Source organism: Perissodus microlepis, chromosome 5, assembly GCF_051167445.1.
Source record: "Perissodus microlepis isolate ML-2025 ecotype Zambia chromosome 5, ASM5116744v1, whole genome shotgun sequence".
NCBI lineage: Eukaryota > Metazoa > Chordata > Actinopteri > Cichliformes > Cichlidae > Perissodus > Perissodus microlepis.
Window position 1 is genome coordinate 37001028 of NC_140465.1, and position 18863 is coordinate 37019890.

The 18863-nt window shown below is 44.5% G+C and overlaps 1 pseudogene; it reads right to left on the minus strand.

The window, feature by feature from the left end:
• LOC146387812 (uncharacterized) overlaps nucleotides 1–18463 on the minus strand; it is a 58931-nt pseudogene extending 40468 nt beyond the window's left edge.
• Nucleotides 18464–18863: the final 400 nt, after the last annotated feature.

Here is an 18863-nt window from a genome sequence, read left to right on the forward strand (position 1 = left end):
CTACTCCTTACGCTGTAGCTGTAGATATATTTATATATTTTGTTGCTGTATATAATGTGTGCATTATCTCTTAAACTTACTTTTATCTTTATTTATGTCATTCTCTGAATGTTGAATGTAAAAGCCTACAGCTGCAAATGGAGAGATGCCAAACTGTGTTTCATTGTTCCAGTAACAGTGATAATAAAGATCTATGTGTTTTCAGTGGGGAAAACAGAAGGCAGTGCTGGAAGTCTGGACAAACAACAGGTAGGAGATGATACGACAAAAGGAAGCTGGAGAGTATCTGTAAGGTGAAGATGTTACAATTTTAGAGACCAAACTCCAACAAGCAGACGACCCCCTGTGAGTGGGAAGGTGGTGACTGTGGGGTGAAGAACTCCTTTTTCACAGGAAGAAAGCTCCAACAGAACCAGGATGAGGAACACACAGGTGAGTCAGCAACACATAAAACAGGAAGAAGGAAAACTGTCAGGAATAATAACAGAAGCTGAGAGTGGACTGAGCTACAGAGTGGGAACAGTGGAAACAACATAAATCACACTGAGAGACGATATGAGGCGTAACGCGACAGCAGCAGTGGACGTGGAGCGTTCTGATTGGCTTTAAGCTTTCTGAGCGTTTAGGTTTGACCAGGTTCAGGCTTTGACTTGAACGAGTCATGCTGTGTGCTAGCGGGCTGTTTTGCAGTCACCCACCCTCAGGGTAACGTTTGGATAAACATGTATCCTAAAAAATGATTTATTTTGTTGCTGCACAGCTTTTTATCATGTTGTCTGGATAAAACAAAAAGAGTTCAATAACGGTGTGTTGTGATACGGCGTGTGCTACAACCTCTTTGATTCAGCGGCCCCAGCAGGTCGCCTATTTCCTGTTGGAGTTTGCTAAATCGAGAGCTAATTTTAGGGCTTTGCTTTGAACACAGACAGCCGAAGTGCCAGGGCTCATTAAGCAAGACAATTACACGTGTGTCTCAGTACAATGCCGCTACCTGATGTCTGATTTGGTTCAGGTAAATTACAGGAGGGTGGAGGGGATGCAGGCAGCAGCAGCCTGTCAGACAAGTACACACACCAAGCAAAGGACACACACACACACACACACACACACACACACACACACACACACACACACGGTCACATTCTAATATCTCACCACTGTGCGCACAAAGAAAAATAGATTACAATGGATGAGAAGTCAATTTCAATCTGCTGTTATCGCCATGAGATGTGGACTGTGATTGTGTTTTGGTGTAATGTACACTGAGAGCGCGCTTCATCAGCAGCACTATTACACTTAAGCTAACACCACACTGCAGAGGAGCACTTCCCTCTGAGGACAGCGAAGGATAAAGGAACGTGCAGAGGAACGCCGTTTAGTATTGATCTGCGGTCCCAGGAGAGCTGACCTCGTGGAGCCCGGGTCACTGGCTTTCATTGGCTCCTTTACTCAATTACTCCACAGTTTTGTTTTATTGGATGGTTTCACATTAGTGTTCACTTTATGCGAGAAATTGTTTTAAATTTACACTAAAATACAACTGGACACAACTGATCAATACTCCTTACGGCTCCTCTCTGGTCATTAACTGCCATTATCAGAGCAGGATGCACACAAGATAAGCTCGGGCGGTAACACACCCTCCATAATAGTTCAGGGATCGAGGGCCGGTGTCCTGCAGGTTTTAGATGTCTCCTTGAACCAACACAGCTGATTCAAATGGCTAAATGACCTCCTCAACATGTCCTGAAGTTCTCCAGAGGCCTGGGAATGAACTCATCATGTGATTCAGGTGTGTTGACCCAGGGTGAGATCTAAAAGCTGCAGGACTCCGGCCCTCGAGGCCTGGAGTTGGAGACCCCTGCTGTAGTTTGTACTGACATGTGCCAAACTCAGTTGAGAATTCTGGCAATTTTGTGGTAGTTTGATCAACATCCAAATTTTATTGGATTTATACTTTATTTAAATAGATGGCCTTAATTATTTTGTGACGTGCCTGAATTCAGCATAGAGCATCCATCCATCCATCAACATGTACTCTCTGATGTACTCCCAGACCAAAGAAGTTATATGATATTAAGTAAAACTTCTACTTCTACCCTGGAACATGACGAAAGAATAACCAAGAAGAGCTAGAAACTAAACACAAACTAAACAATCTGATAAGAACTCATTAGACCAAGAAAACATAACCCACTCAGAGAACCTAACCCGACTTAGACCAGGTTCAAACAGTCCAAAACATAAACCCGGGGTCAGAGACCTGGGCCGTGACAGGACCATCTTCTAGCTGTGATTCCTGCATGTGTACAGCTGACTCTTTGCTGAATGACCCAGCAGCTTGGAACAGACATTTTCTTCACATTCCTACATCAGGGAATGCTTTCCATTTCACCAACTGTAGTTTGCCGATAAATTGATCATTATTTATGTTGTGCAAACAGGCTACTTTACTTGGCTTTCATAATTAACTTAATGTTTTGTGTGACTCCTCATTTCCCACAATCCCTTTCCTCTGCGTAGAGCTAGCCTGGCCCAGATGCACAGCAGACACATTAAGAGGAAATACAGCAGACTGAAGTAAACGAGAATAATCCCCGAGGTGAGGAGGGAACCCGTATTTACACGATGCTATACAAGCATCCATCGAATGGAGCTGAGGAGCAATATCCCTCAGGGGAGCTGTTTGCTTTTGTATGCAGAAGCCTCTGCAGACTTGTGTTATTGGATGTACGCAGGAAGCTGATGCGCTGCTTTGGGTCTGGTGTTAAAAACAGAGATGTTAAGGTGGAGGTTGCTACAGCTGTTGGGAGGTGGTGCCAGCTCTGTTCGTTGCCCTCTCAGGTCTTTGGTTAATGATCGCTGGAAGCCCAGCAGAGGGGACCATATGCTACATCTGAGGCGTGCGGAGGGAGAAGTTAGCGCTGCTGACTCCTTTTTGTCTTCCCCACGAGCAGATCTGCAGCCAGCTGAGTCAGTGTTTATGGCTCAGGCTCCATTTGCTGCTGGTTTACATACACTGTAAAAACTATGATGTGGTGTTTGAACTGAAAAACCTCAACGAAAACATTCAGCCAAGTCAAAAATATCAGGTCTTTGATTGGCCACTGCAGCGCTTCTCAAATGGGCTTCTTACAGGATTTTGGTTCCTCCATGAAAAGCAGTTTAATCTTCCCTCAAACAAAAAGAAAAGAAACACGAAAAATGAACATAATGCAGTTTTAGATGACATAAGTATTACTTTATGTAGTTTAAAAGTTTGTGTAACACGGTATAATAAATCATTCATAAATACTTATATTTTATTCATTCAATTTTATTTACACAGCACCAAATCACAGCAACAGTTGCCTCTGTGGTGCTTTATATGACCGGATTTTAAAATGCTCTTAAATTTAGATTTACTTTCTACTGTGCTTGGAGTGCACAAAGCGTTCCCTTCATCACAGTTAAAATACTTCACATGTGACTTGGTGCTCAGAGCGCGCGCACACACACACACACACACACACACACACACACACACACACACTGTGAGAGTTGGAAATACAACGTGATGCAAATCAGCTCCAAAACAACCAAAAAGGTGTCACTTAAGGACTGCAGAGACACAAACGTGGCACATCTCTGTTAGGTTCCTTCTTGCCTCCTGTAGCTCTCCGTGTGTTTCCTTCTCTGCTTCCTTGTCTCCTGGCTACCTGACTGGCACACCTCATCTCTTGCTGTGGCTGGATGGGTGAAAGCTGTAAGCGCAGTGACAAAACTCTGGCTCAGTCTGGCTCTTCAGCTCTTCACTGAGTCTTCACCCAAAACGTCAGAGCCCAGCCCCACGGATCTCAGTGTTGTTGATCCAACGAAATAGAACGTAACCGAACACACAGCACTGGAGAGGAGGATGCATCCTGGATTTGTTATTACATTCAGCCAAGCACCTTTCTGCAGAGAGCTGATGGGTTTGACTGGAGCGGCCGGGACTGAAACCAAAAGCAGACTCGCCTCGCAGGATTTAACGCAAAAACTCAGACTGTCAGAGAAATGCAAAAGCAACCTAAACTGTGAGTCTTGAAACATAAACCAACACACAGAAACTCACAGCTAGGAATGAGGCAGAAGGGGACGCTGGACAATAAAGGCACAACGATGAGGGAACAGGAAACACACGGGGAAGAAATTAGACAGGACAAGACCAGGGAAGCAAAACTAAACACACTGAACTTGGAACACAAGACCTTCACAATAAAACAGGACATGAAGACAGACTGACACGTGAGATTGACGGAGGAGTGGAGGAAGGACAGACGAGAGAGAGAGGAGACAGGATGGGAGGGGAAACAGAATGAAACGAGAGACACAGGGGGAACCTAATAATCCAAGAAGTGAACAGGGACTATAAGAAACTCAAAACGACCCAGAACCGTGACACTGATGTGTTTTAAGTAACATTTCTGCACAGAATGTTTATTATTACTTCTCTGGTATCAGACCATCTGTCAAAAGGCAGTCGAACACATTTCAGATCCCATTACTCGCTGAGTCTTTCAGTGACTGATACTGACTTTATGAATACCTGCAGCCACGCGGCGTGGTTACACTGACTTTATTAACATGCAGACGGGTCAGGATCTCAGATTGATTCTCCTCCAGCTGCCTCTCATTGATCTCATCTGCCCACAGAGGCATGTGTGCAAAACCTGTGCTATTATTAGGTTAATGCTTTACTCGCTCACTCATCATTCTGATCACTGCTGATCTATGAAGAGCAGCAATGATCAGAATGATGTCATGTCGATCATTTTTAAATGAACTGCCTGCATCTCTGCATGTGATTGGTGGATCACCAGCAGAACTCTGCAGTCCCATCAGTGAAGAAAGGAATTTCATGTTCTGTTCATCATCAGCTCTGCAGTTCTCTGTGGCGTGCTGGACATCAGCCTTTGTGCCAAATCCTGATTGACAGGGGTCCATTCCTGCCTTATCTGAGCTCTGTAATGATTAAGATTCTGGAACAGATTAAGATCTGGGCAGATGCCTGATTCAAAATGTTAGTTTGGTGATCTCCAAGTTTAATCATTATTTTTGTTTTGGGACATTCTGTCACCAAAATGCTGGAAAATGTTGAGATTTTGACCAAAATGCTCTGGCATCAGTGGATCGCTGGGCTTTGAAGATGTTTTTAATCGGTGAATCCTTTTAGAGGCTCTTGGACAGACAGAATGCCACAAACTGCTGCAAACAGTTTGGCATCACCAGAGTTACAGAGTGACCATGTGCAGCTTCTTATGTTTGAAATGGTTGCTCTGAAGATGGGGACCAGGTTTGTGAGCAGTTGCTGTATTCAAAGCAACTTTTGTGCATCAAGACAACAATGACAGAAATCCCTCCACAGATTGTGACGTAGTTGCTGCAACTTGTGTTTCCTTCTGTAAACAGACTGCACACCAGTGCACTCGGCTCATTCTGACTGATTGTAACGTGTTGGCATTCTGCCTACGTTTGCATCGATGTGGGTCTTGCTCACATTGGCCACAGTGCCGTGTCTTGGTGGTGGTCTCGTTCACATTCTCCAGTCTAGCGTCCCTACAATCGTTGCTGGTTCATTCCCAGCTTCTGCTCCGTGACGTTGTCTCAGCAGTGGTCAGTTTTATGTTTTAAAAATATGCATTCCTGCTGACACTGATTGCATTCAGTTGTTCTTCAGAGGGAAGTTCAAGCGTCGCTGCGAGCTTTGATTCAGAATTCTCAGCCGGCCGTGCAGCCACGTGCATTTAAATAATTCTTGTTTGATAAAGCAAAGAAACAGGGGTCCTTTAATGTTTTGTACTCTTCAATAAGCAACACAACCCGTCACAGGAGCTTATTCCATTTATATGTGCCTCCTGGAAATATTTTACAACACTCTTGAAGTCATAAAGGCCTTTTGAAGCCGGCGCAATCCCATAAAAAGCGTAACATCTGGTGTGGGATTGTAGCACGGAGGTAAGCAGCACAATAAAATGTTTGCTTTATAATGCCAATGCTCGTTATTTATAAAAGTGTTCATGATTTCAGAGGCGGAGGTGCACGCTGACGAAGGCCACCTATCACAATGGCATGTCCACTCAGACATGTGCATGCAGCGGGGAAGTGTTAGGTCATGTTAACACGTGGGACGGACGGATGAGTGCACACTCACACTTAATCACTATTTTTCACCTTGATTTTTGGACTGGAAGGGTCAAGTACCCGCACATGGTTCATTTGGACTTATCGAATGCTGACCTTGTCAGCTGCACGTTGAAATTAACGCCATGCTCATTTTTTAAGAGCAAAGCTCCTCTAAAACCCTCACACAGAGTAGTGTTGCTTGCGGATTGCAGCAGCTCCCTATCATCCAATAACAGACTGACATTAAAGCTGCACTCGAAGGGGATTTATTTGTCTAAGAGGAGATGGGGTGATTTGAATATAACCTGCCCTGGTCACCGATTTTAATTACCTCCAGTATCTCCGTGAACCGGCTGCTCCTCCTGAGCGAAGTTCCTGTACTTTAAAGTGAATCCTGGGTGGTTTCATCCTCTTTCACTTTATCAGCTCAGTGTGAAATTCGACTTCATTTTAAGAAGCCTGGAGCCTGGAACATGTTAGCACCAGGATACGGGCCTGTGTGAAAGCCAAACCGAACCACAGATTTAATGAACCATGATTACTTTCAGAGTTACAGGTGTACACTCAGGTCAGCACTTTGACTGTTTTCCCAGCAGAAATCCATATGAAATTTTCAGGGTTGGAAAACATTTAAGCTCGGTTGAAGTGTCTGAGTGAATGTCCGGACCGCGTTACAGCATATTTCTGTCAGTTTAGGTTGGGCTGCTGGAAAATGTTTGCATGCAGTCTTTATAAGAACCAACACTAGTCATGCTCATATTAGATTTTCCCTGATATCTATTTTCCATCACTTTTATTTCCTGATAAAATCATTCCAATGTTGCACATTCCAAAGTGCACGTTCGGTGATATTCTGGCCCTCTTTAGCTGCAGCGTATTATCCACAAGCTGTCCCTTGTCAGCCTTTCTCCCTTCATGTTCCAGGTTTCCATGGTCCTAGTGTCCGGAGGGTAGTTTAGCCATGGTTTCCTTCTGCATTCTCGTACAGCCTATAATACAGAGTTTGCCTTTTGTTTAAAATTACCTTCTTTTAACTTTTCAGTTCAATTCAATTCAATTTATTTATATAGCTTCATCACAGGGTAAAAACCACAAAGTGCTTCACAGTTATAGAAAAACAGAAATACATAAAAGGACAATCAAACATACAGCACAAATCTAAAAGCCAATAATAATAAATGAGTCTTAAGCTGCTTTTTAAAAGAATAAATACAATCAAGGCAACATAATGATGGAGGGAGAGAATCACACAACCTGGGGGCCACTGCTCTAAAAGATCGATCTCCTCTGGTCTTAAAACGTGTTCGTGGGACTACCAGCAGCCTTTGATTCGATCATCTCAGGCTGCGAGTGGGAGCGTGGGGCTCTAAAAGATCAGAAATGTAGGCGGGGCATCACAATTCAAAGCTGTAAAAGTCAGGACTAAGATTTTAAAATGAATTCTGAAATGTACTGGAAGTCAGTGTAATGAACGAAACACTGGTGTAACGTGCCGTCTTTTTCGTGTCTTTGTTAAAAGCCTTGCAGCAGCATGTTGGACTGACTGGAGACGCTCAAGATTCCTTTTGCTTCAAACAAAGAAAAATGTTAAAAAGCATGAATATTCATTTCTAACTCAGATTTAGACAACAAAGTTTGCAGTTGGAGTTTCTTAGCTGAAAGGGTTAGAGGACAGTAAAGAGGACAGTTTATGGACTTACATCGGCTTAAAAGAGCAGTAGAGCTGAATATCAACGGCATAGAAGTGATAAGACACCTCAGGGAACTGCCTAATTACAAGTCCGAGGGGTAACATGTACAGGAGAAAAAGAATCGGTCCCAGAACTGAACCCTGCAGGACACCACATGTCTGATCCTTAGAGTGTGACATAAACTGATTTGCAAAAACACTAAAAGACCTGTTAGAGAAGTAAGACTGAAACCACTCCAGAGCCAGAACGGACACACCGACTGTGTCCCGCAGTCTGTTAATCAGGATGGTCAACGGTGTCAAAGGCAGATGTTAAGTCCAGCAAAACCATGACTGTGGATGCTCCAGTCAGCTGACCTCAATGTCACTAGAGACTTTACGTCATGCGGTTTCTGTTGAGTGACTTTTACGGAAACCTGACTGAAATTTGTCATAGATTTCATATTTGTCTTAAAAAAAAAAAAAAAAAACGGTAAGTTGATCTGCAACTGCTTTTTCCAGAATTTCCAACAGTAATGGGAGCTTAGAGAAAGGCCTATAACTCTTAAGCTGAGTTGGATCCAAACTGCTCTTTAACACTGTAGCAACATCAGCAACCAATGATCACATGAGGTCCAACATCCTGATTTATGAAGCGCTTATGGAACATGAGATTAGAAGGTGGTGTGTAAGGCTTCACACCACCTTTGGCCTTCGCAGGATCCGATGACATAAACTTAGTTTGACCAAAAGCTACACAAGACAGCACATCAACACTAGCTCCACCAAACCAACAATAGAACTTCATAGAAAAACATTAGCGCTAATAGGTAGTGATGTGACGTTCTGTATCGAGGCTTCGAAGCTTGTGTCGAGTAATTGAGGGGGCGTTTCCGCGATGCGCGTATCGAGGCTTGCTTCATTTATGGGAGGAGCTGAAAATGATGACGTCCGAAGCCTCGCTGCCCGGCTGTACCACGTGACTGGTTCATGAAGTGGTTCGAACTTTGCCGCGAGCTATGACAGCGATATAAACCCCTCAGACTTCATTCAAAATGTGGGTGTTTGATGGAGAGTTGCGGTTAGTGAGAGTTTGGAGACAGTTTGGAGGTTTATGAGAGTGAGGAGAGAAAGTCAGGAGAGAATGGAGCCGGCTAAGAAGAGGAGGACGTCCTCCCCTGTGTGGGAACATTGTGATTTTATTCCTCCCAACAAGGCATGTAAATTTCTACAGAAGATGTATTTTCATAATACTGATGGTGCAATACAATTTATGTTAAGCAGCTTTACTTTTGTACAAGGTGAAGTGTTTGCTATGTGCCAGGGAGCTGGGATATAACAACAACACCTCATCCATGCTTAGGCACTACAGAGCTTTGCATGAGAATAAGGGGAACACCGATTGTGGAGCAAGACCAGGTGAGCCATCAAATGCCATGATAATATAGCATGCAGTAATGTTACTAAATGATATAACAATATTATACAACTGTAATAAGTTACGTGTGTGATATTTATATTTGTGCTTTGTCTTTATTGTCTTTCCTCAGAACAATCTCAAATAGATGAAGACCTGGTTAGCATGGTGACTGAGGACTCCCAGCCCTTTAGCATTGTGGAGGACAAAGGATGTAAAAGATCTGTTAAATCATTAAATCCTAGCTATGTTCTCCCCACTAAAAGGTCATAAAAGCAGTGAAAATTTAGTTTTTACAGAATAAAATGTGAACAGGCAGGACTGAGGCCTCAGTGTGTAGCTGTCCATACCTCAACGTTACAAAAGCACAACCACTGTCCACACCCCAACCACACCTCACCTCACAGTAAATGATCGTTTCCATTTTAAGCATTTCCAAATAATCATTTTCCATACTGCCAGTATAAATATACACAGTATACTGCATCACTACAATATACATGTTTTACACACTCCTTTTGTTGTTGACATTTACAGGCTGTGTGCAAAAGGCCACACTCTTCAAATTCATGCCAACTAATATTTTTACGTCCAGCAGGTGTCCTACTAGAGCAAATGAAGCTCCAAGAAGCTTTGTGCTGGGGGGAACCAATTGGATGAAAAGCTTCAGTGCTTCATGAAGCTTCATCTACCCATCACTACTAATAGGACTGCCTACATTTAATCTTCCTAAACAATGTGGTCTCCCAAAACAATACACAGCAAACTCAGAATATCAAATCACCACAAATAACCAAACGTATCAGCAATTAACTCAACAATTGCCTACAAGGCACGTCCTAGCCAAGACACAACTAGTTGTTTAAACAGATGAAACCAAACAGGACTAGTTGCAATCAGCTGCAAACAGACCAGCTCTCAAACTTTAGAAAGGAAGTGACAAGCAAGTGGGAGACCACAGGCTTTTAAAATAAGGTGAAGAAACTTAAACACAACTGAAATGATATAACAGCCATAACTGAAGCCTCAAATAAACATGATGATGCCAGGCAGAGAGAGACCGCCCCCATGGTTCAGTCAAGGTGTCTTTATACACTGGGACTGGCCTTCTCAGGTGTGCTGCATCTATAATTGGGTCAGCTCCACCTACCTGCAAGAAACAGGTAACAGAAAAAGCAAAACACAAGGCCAGCCCACTGGCTGTCACAGTACAGAGGGAAGCTAAGATGAAAACTAACACAGGACACTTATTTATACGTCCTTAACACAGACATTAGTTATGTCTGCAGTTTTGCTTCCTGTCTTGTTATGTAGGATTAGTCGCAGCTGTGGCGCCCTCCTGTTTCCCATCCCCTCGTTACTCCCTGGTGTATTTAAGCCTGTGTTGTCCTCTGTCCGTGCTGTAACCTCTCAGTGCTGTTTATCCCCCGTGGTCCTGACAAAGTCCTAATTCTCTGTTCCTGGTTAGTTTTCTAGTTTGAGTTTCATGTTTCTAGTTTTGTTTTCTTGTATTCAGTGTTAGTTTTTCTCAGCTTCCACTTTCAGTTTGCCTTTTTGTGTACGAGTGTGGGACTCGGTCCTTCATTATTTCACAGCACAAACCATGACAATTTCAGGTCCTTTGTCCTCACACACATCAGTTCACAGATTTCAGGACCAACAAAATCATCTTTCATCTTCACTTTTCTTGAGACCAAACTTATTTCTTAAATGTGAGAATTTATCCCAGGTGTCCGATACCTGAAGCATCATAACTAAAAAAGCAGAATGCTCAGGAAGGAAAAAGGTTTTCAGGTTTGGAGTAGCCATGGAAATTTAAGTTGAGGTGAAAGAATGTCTGTTATCAATGTCTGGACTCACAGTCAAGTCATTTGACGCCGATGGCCCCTCCCTGAGCCTGGTTCTGCCAGAGGTTCCTTCCTGTTCAGAGGGAGTTTTTCCTTCCCGCTGTCACCAAGCCCCTGCTGATAGGGGGCTGTTGGATATTGGAGTTTTCTCCTCACTACTGTGGGGTCTTTACGTTACAGTTAAAAAGTGCCTCAAGGCAACATTTGGCGTTATATAAATAAACTGAAATATTTGACTCTTTGGTTCAGATTTTATGAAGCCATGCAACATTCATGCAAACTGGGAACAACAGGCAATAACTTCCACAACATCAACAGCGATGACGCATGCAGCAAAACACTGAAAGAAAGGAGCAGCGGACAAAGTTTGATGTGACTCATGCGCCACGTAGAGACTGAACTTTCATCTGTTGCTGAAGCAAAAAGGCTGAGCGCTGATTTTTCCACTAAAGCTAATATTTATCGCCATAGCTGAGGGTCATGTGTGAAGTGTTAGAGTTCGGATTGGCCTCGGACAAAAAGCTGCTACCACACAGAGTGGCGAGCAGCGATGATTCATCCTCGGACAATCTGTTCTCAAAGGCAGCTCTGGTGTTCCCCTCAGTCATCCGCACTAAAGTAAAAGGAGTCTGTAACGAACTCTCAGGCAGAAAGCGACAGCAGGCCTGATGACTGCAGTATAAAAAACTGCGAAAGCTGCACTTTGATTCCTGGACGGTGTGTTACTGTCCTCTCTCTGCACTCTGGCACATAAATCTAAAATATGAAGAGGAAATAAGGAAAAAAGCTCATTTTCTCCCACCTGGTTAGTTTCTGCCCTGATGTTGAACAAAAATGGTGGAAAGCCGCCGACTTGATGCTCCTGAGAGCATACGGCAGTGATCTAAGAGTGGAGTCATTACTGACAAGTATCAGGACTTTATTACAGCTGAAATGCAACAAGTATGTATTGAATAGGGAGAATTATGGTGGTTCACATGTTTTCTCAGGCTGTGGATATCTTTGCTTAGCCAAGAAAAATCATAAAGAGCCGGTTAACATGTCAGTGAATGTCCCTGAAGTCACTTTGTTTCTAACTGAATGCTCATATTCATGTCTTCCTCCTGCTCAGTCTGCAAACTGAGGCCACTTTGCTGCCCGCTGCACCACTGAGCCTCCTCAGCATGTGGGAACAGTAAAATCTGACTGAACAGTAGATGTGGCTCTTCTGCTTTGGCTCCCAAATTGCTCTTCAGTTAGTATCACTCTTCTATTTTAGCCTAATTTGGCAAATATGAATGTTTGTGCTCTTGGTTAGCAGTTATTTTTATGGATTTGTGGGTTTTAGGGGCTGGACAAAAGGCTGCAACGTTTTGCCCTCCACAGTGGAAATATGCTTTAAGTCACTGGCTGTCTCTGCAGCTGGTCTGGGTGTCAAAAGGCCGTGATGCACCTGCAGGTCTTCTCCAGCTGCAGGGACAGGTGAGTGGTTTGCTGTTGAGTCTGCTCTCACCAGTATCATTGAACTGCAGGTAGCTCCTTTTCCATCTGCACTCATTTCTTCACTTCCTCCTGACACGCTTCTCTGTCTGTCGCTATCATCCTTCCCTCTTTCATATGATGGTACGGTCCGGTTCCTTCTAGAGTGGGCTCATTCACAAACAGGCCCAAAATAAAAAAGGTCAGCGTGCACCCACAGAAACATTTACAGGAGGTGCACCTGTTCAACTGCGTCTCAATCAGCCAATCGCACGACGGCATCTCACTGCATTTAGGCCTGTCGACATGGTCAACCTGCTGAAGTTCAAACTGAGCATCAGAAAGAAAAGTGGATTAAATGAGTCTGAACGTGGCGTGGTTGGTCTGAGTGTCTGAGAAGCTGCTGGGGTTTCCTACCAACCATCCAGAGAAGAAAATACCTAATTCAGATCGGGTCAGAGAAAAGATCTGCAGAGGGATGATCACAAATACGGGGCATGATCTGCAAACTACATGTTTCCTCCTTCTGTGCTTTTCCTCTTTTCTCGGTGTTCCTGTAAATGTGAAGTTGATTAAAACGTAGAGCAGTTTGGAGACCGCCTTCACGGCACTGGGCAGCACGATCAAACACGTTTAACCTCTGCTTGTTCACCATCAGGTGTTCGGGGGCTTCAAACTGCAGGTGTGTCGGCAGAAACAAAAAGGTCATTTGTCTCAGTTGCTCTGAAACAGTCAGAAATGTTTGGCTGTCTTACATCAGCAGCTGCTTGTTCACAGAGATTCTGCAGAAGACAGGCCTTGTTGAACCTCACAGAACCTCCAGTGAAAGAGGAAAAACAAACCTCTAAAATATGCTTTCGTTAGCAGGGGGGGGGGGGGGGAACCTAGACCGCTGTAGCATCTTTCTTTAATATGAAGTATTTCAAAGATTCCACCAGAAACAAGAAGCAACAAAACCTGTTTTATACTCGTTTGTATTCTATTCATCCAATTTCTGCTGCTTATCCAGGTTTGGCCTGCAAGGTCAACAGTGTAAGCAGAGGTTCCCAGACTTCCCTGTCCCGAGCCACCTCTTCTAGCTCTTCAGCGTGAACACAGAGGCGTTCCCGAGCCTGGATCTGCCCTGGGGCAGCCTCCCGGTAGGACATGCCTGAAATGCTGCCCCCAGGAGCCGTCCTACTCTGAAGTGTGAACCACCTCAACTGACGGAGAGACGTATTCTATCCTATTCTATTCTGACTGGTATATTTTTATGCTTAGACTGTAATAAATCTGATTTCCTTGATTCACAGTTCAAAATAATCCTTTGTAGTTTTTAATGAGCCATCAAAATAAACCAAACTAAGCTAATGTAGCCTCGTTAGCCTGCGGTTTCTCTGATGACAAACATCCTGTTTAAGTTCCTGATTCCTAATGTGCTGATCATCTCTTCTCCATCGCTGGATCTCCTGTGTCTTACCTCGCCGCCTTTAAAGGTCGTCCTTTTGTTTTCCTAACTCTGCTGCCTCAGAGCCACGAGTCTGGCTTCTTCTTCTTCTCTGAGTTTATTGATGGCTGGCAAACAACAAATTGGTGCCATCAGCTGGTCTAGAGTTTGCAGCAGCGCTCGGCTGTGCCTGTGCACATCAGAACCAGTTGAAGCTGAAACCTTCCAGTTCCTGTGAGCTACACCTCAGAGCAGAAACTCTGAGCTCACAGCGATTACCGTACAGACAGAGATTGTTATTAGAACGAGCAGTTGTTGTACAGCAGTCAGTCACATGTTGTAAGAACAAAGACTTCTATCAAACAAACTGCAGTTATATCATGTAGTCCGATTATCAGAACAAGTCAAACATTTCAGAGAAAATCGTAAACAAACTGAACTTTTCTTTGGACGTCGAGGAGCTTCCACCTCAGGCAGCTTAAAGAAGATCAACAACCATGAAGAGAAATCTCACAACCTCCAGCACATCAGCAGAAAGTCTGAAGTTTCCACCATAGGAACATTTTAAAAAGACGTTTAGATTGCCTCTGACTGATGTGACCACACGCCACAAACATCCAGAGAGTGCAGCTGAAATCAATGATTTAATGATTGTATGTATAGATACAGATGAGACTGAGGCTCCTTCAGTGTTTCAGTCAATTTGGACCAATTAAAAAAAAGTGTCTTTAATTATAATCACTTTAACTTATCAGCCTACAGCATCAAATCAAATTAACCAGAACCATTTGCCCCCGCAGTCACTGAACACTTAAAGTCCCACTGCATGAGCCATACTTGGTTTTTATCAATATGTAGAACCTTTAGTTTAGTGCTGGAGCTCCAACCAACAACATGTTGAGCTGCAGTCAGTGGCGTGATGGTGCCGGGGTCGGTGCTCGCCTCAGTGGATCACAGAAGCAGGAGCTGAATCCAGAAACTCAGAGTTGGGAAGATTTGTTGTTCCAGCTGATTTGATCACGGCTGGAATTGTCAGAACAGCATTTGCACCGACATGCTTGATGGAATCAGAAATGCTCCGATGGTGGGCTCAGTCTTTCTCTATCATGTCAGATCTTTGTATTTATTGTATTTGTGAAGTTCTGTTTCCTAATCAAAGTTTGGATACTGCTGTTTCATGACTCCAGCTCAAGATTGAGACTTTAAAAACACACAAGAATAATTCATGGAGAGCTGGACCATATGAGTCTTTCGCTACAGTAATACAGGAACAGGGGGACACGTGCTGGCATTTGTGAGTGTCCCTGGGCGAGAAAAGAGGACCAAAAACCTGCTTGTGATTACTTTAGTTTCTTGCAGATTGATGTGGTCACGTGGAAGATGGAGACTGGTGTGCAAACACTCACAACTACTTACTAAGTGGTAGCAAAATATGAAAAACTGACACAAACTAGAAATGGTGACTGTTCACCTTCCAGGTGAAAGATGTTCCTCACCAGTGTCACCAGTGTCACCAGTGCGCTTCAGCAGGTGGAACTTTTGCTTTGAGCATGAACAGTCTGGTTGCAGATGAGACGATGTGGAGATCTGCAAGACATCAAAGCACTCAACGGGCGGTTTCTGGTGCAGTGCTGCACACCTCTGCAACCCTTTACGGCCATTTGGAGAATACATATTTTGGTTTGGGGTCACGGACTGGTCTCTGTGCCCGTGTGACTGAGGCCTAACCTGGAGGTTTGTCTGCGGTGCGGCTCTACAGTCAGAAAGACGTCTATTGAACGTGTAAAACATGGGACTGAAACTGATGTGTGGACCGATTCTGATGACATCACAATGAAGAAATGACATGATTTTAGTCCTCCTCCCAAACAAAAGCAAACACCAACAAAAAGACTCTGGGGTTTTATATCCTTATGTCCGAAGGCGTCTGAGAAACACAAGTTTGTTTGTTTTTCCTCTTTTTTCTTTTTCTTTTTTTGTGTCCCGTTTGGATCTTTAGCCATCAGAATTGTTGTCTGAAGGCCAAGAAAGATGCCGAGTGGATTTACTTTACCAAGTGGATCATCATGGCTTTGCCTTATTGGTCCATTTGATTGACCTTTATTATAATTATGTATTTATTTCATTTTTGTTTTTTAAAGACGGGACAGACATGACTGGGGGATAGGACAGGGAGAAAGAATGAAAGAAAGAGAGGGAGAGAAAGAAAAACAGAGGGGGGGGGGGGGTGGAGATGGTGAGAAAGGGGCGGGGGGGGGGGAAGAAAAACAAAACACCTGGATCACCTGTATGGAGAAAAAACAAACAAACAACAAAGAGCAACATAATAAAAACAGCACCATCACAATAAACTAGCTAGCAGTAGATAACAGTAGATACTAAATATTACATGTTATTGTGCAGCACGCAAGATAGACAGCGCACAATGTGCTTTGAGGCAGCAGCCAAGAAAGGTGTAGTCCGCGTCTGTGAACACCCGTGTGTACACCTGTGTGCACACCTGTGTGGATCAGCATGCTTGTATTCCAAAGGTTTCTCCATGTAACGATCTGCTAGGGAGTGTGGGGAGCCATAGCCCCGTCCCCCAGGGCAAGAAGCAGGTATGGAGGAGATCCAGGCCCCAGACATCCAGAGGCCCCAGAGTACGAGGACCCGAGGAGGACCACAAGGGGGGAACCGTGCCACCCTCCTGGGAAGAGCTGAGGAGAGCCCCAAACGAGAGGTCACCCCGCAGCTACGGAGCAGAGGCCAGAGGGGGCTGCAGTGGCGTGCCCGCGGGCTCTGCCGGCAGCCAGCTGTGCCAGAGAGGACCGGGCCTGAGGGTACCCCACCCCCCGCAAGGGGCCACAGGCGCCAGGCCCCGCCAATCGGCCCTTTTTTGCTCTTTTTTAAAAATATTTAATCACAGCAAATTTGATCTGTATGTTTCACAGCTGGATTGCCACTGTGCTGTGTGTTTTCTGGTCTCATGTACAGAGACATGAGTTAGTGTGTCGGAGAAGAATATGAGAGAAGGCGTGGTTCTCTGGTTTGGCGTGTCTCCAGCTCCAGCGTTAGAAGTCGTGTGCGAGGTTCTGCTCGCTGATGTTGGTTTGAAGCGTGGCCAGTTTGGAGAGCGGTTTTCTGTAGCCTGGTTTCTGACTGTCTGCTTCTGATTCATGCCAGCTGGATCACATCTCTGCCAGTTACTTAATTACCAACGGCTTCATTGTTGCGGCGTATTTAACGTTCCACATGTTACGTCTTGACTTCCTGCCATCTTTGTTTTCCAGCAACATTCTAAGAAAACTGAGAAAGGAAAGCGAGGGAGGGGACAGCTGATTATCTGGTAACCCAGAGCGCCCCCCCCAGGGCCTGCTTTCTGTTTCTGGTCGCGTGTCTAACTTTAATAAGGTGTTTATTTATTCGAGGGCGGCTCATAAAAAGCTCTGCCAGCATCTTTCTTTTCTCATTGGAGACAAACAAAGTGGAAACTCTCGATCAAACACTGCTGCGTCTGTCTTTTTAAGGTCAGGTCAGCGTCTCATTCACGCTGGTTGTTTACACACAACCAATTACATGTCATCCCCGGAGCCATGAATTGCTGCCTATTTACCTTTAATCATTTATGTTTTGGCCTCCCATTATTTCATTCGCCGCCAAAACCAGTCGATTAATAATTCATGTAGCCTTTATGTTGTCAAAAGCGACAGCGGCTCCGGTAACGTAAAACTGAGCTCGGAGCCAAACGAAGCACTAAAAGGAGCGAGTCATTTTACTGCAGACGCTCTCCAAGCTGTAAAAAACAACACACAAAATTAAATACCAACATGATGCCAACTGTGTGTGTGCTGGAAACTGTTTGCACTGATGCTGTGGAGCTCCAACAGCACAAAGGGTTCACCTCACTGGGAATCATCCTCAGGATGTCTCTGCTGAGATGCACCTGGACCAAAGTAACGCAGAGCTGCTACAGATAAGAGCAGCTCTTTAAAAAGATAACTGACCAGGAAATAAAATTTTTTTATTGACTTCATCTTAACAGACTCGACTCTCTTACAACTTCTTACAACCTGAGGAGAAGTTGGCGTCTTCAGTGCAAACGACAGGCCTCTGCAGCATCCCAGCAAAGCAATCACTGGGTGTTTTTCAGTGCAACCCCTTCTTTTTGACCAAATTTCTCTTAGTGACAGCAAGCAACCACTCAGAAAGGCTTCATGGATACCTCGTTTTCCCTGTCACTGGCACCATATCCAGTCTGGTGGCGTCACTCTGTATGCGGTCTGCTCAGCAGGTGGTGTAGAGGGAGGTCTGGATGATCCAGGATGGAGAACAGTGACCTCCAGCCGCAGAGCCTTCCTCATCAGTTCAGCCAGTCTGTTGGTGTCCCAGCTCCGACGCTGCTGCAGACCACAGAGACGTTCACATGGATCACCACAACTGTGTGAATGAAGATCTCCAACACAGCTGAAGGAGCTCATCTTCTTCCAGTATACGGCCAGTTCAGCTTGCTCTTTCACCATCGCTCTGGTCTCACTAACATTCAGGACCAGATGATGATCTCTTGCTGCCGTATCCTGCTGTATGCTAACATCATCTTAAAGTTCTCATGAAACACATGAACACTCAGAGACAAATGTGCTCACCGGTACCATAAAGAGGCAAACATTCAGAGGAATCATGTGACACATGTGAGCTACTTTGATGACCTCACACGTATCACAGAAAGTTCCCTCTGTGCACATCAGTCCTCATTTAATGGGTCTGACGTCCGTCCTTCAGCTCGCAGCGGACACCGGGTTCCCGAAACGCTCCGATGAACTCAATCTGGAAAGTGTGAGACTTCTGTGTTCACTTTTATCCTTTTATTTATTTTAGAGGCAGTGGTGCATGGTTAATTTCAAAGCCGCACAGCTGAAAGTC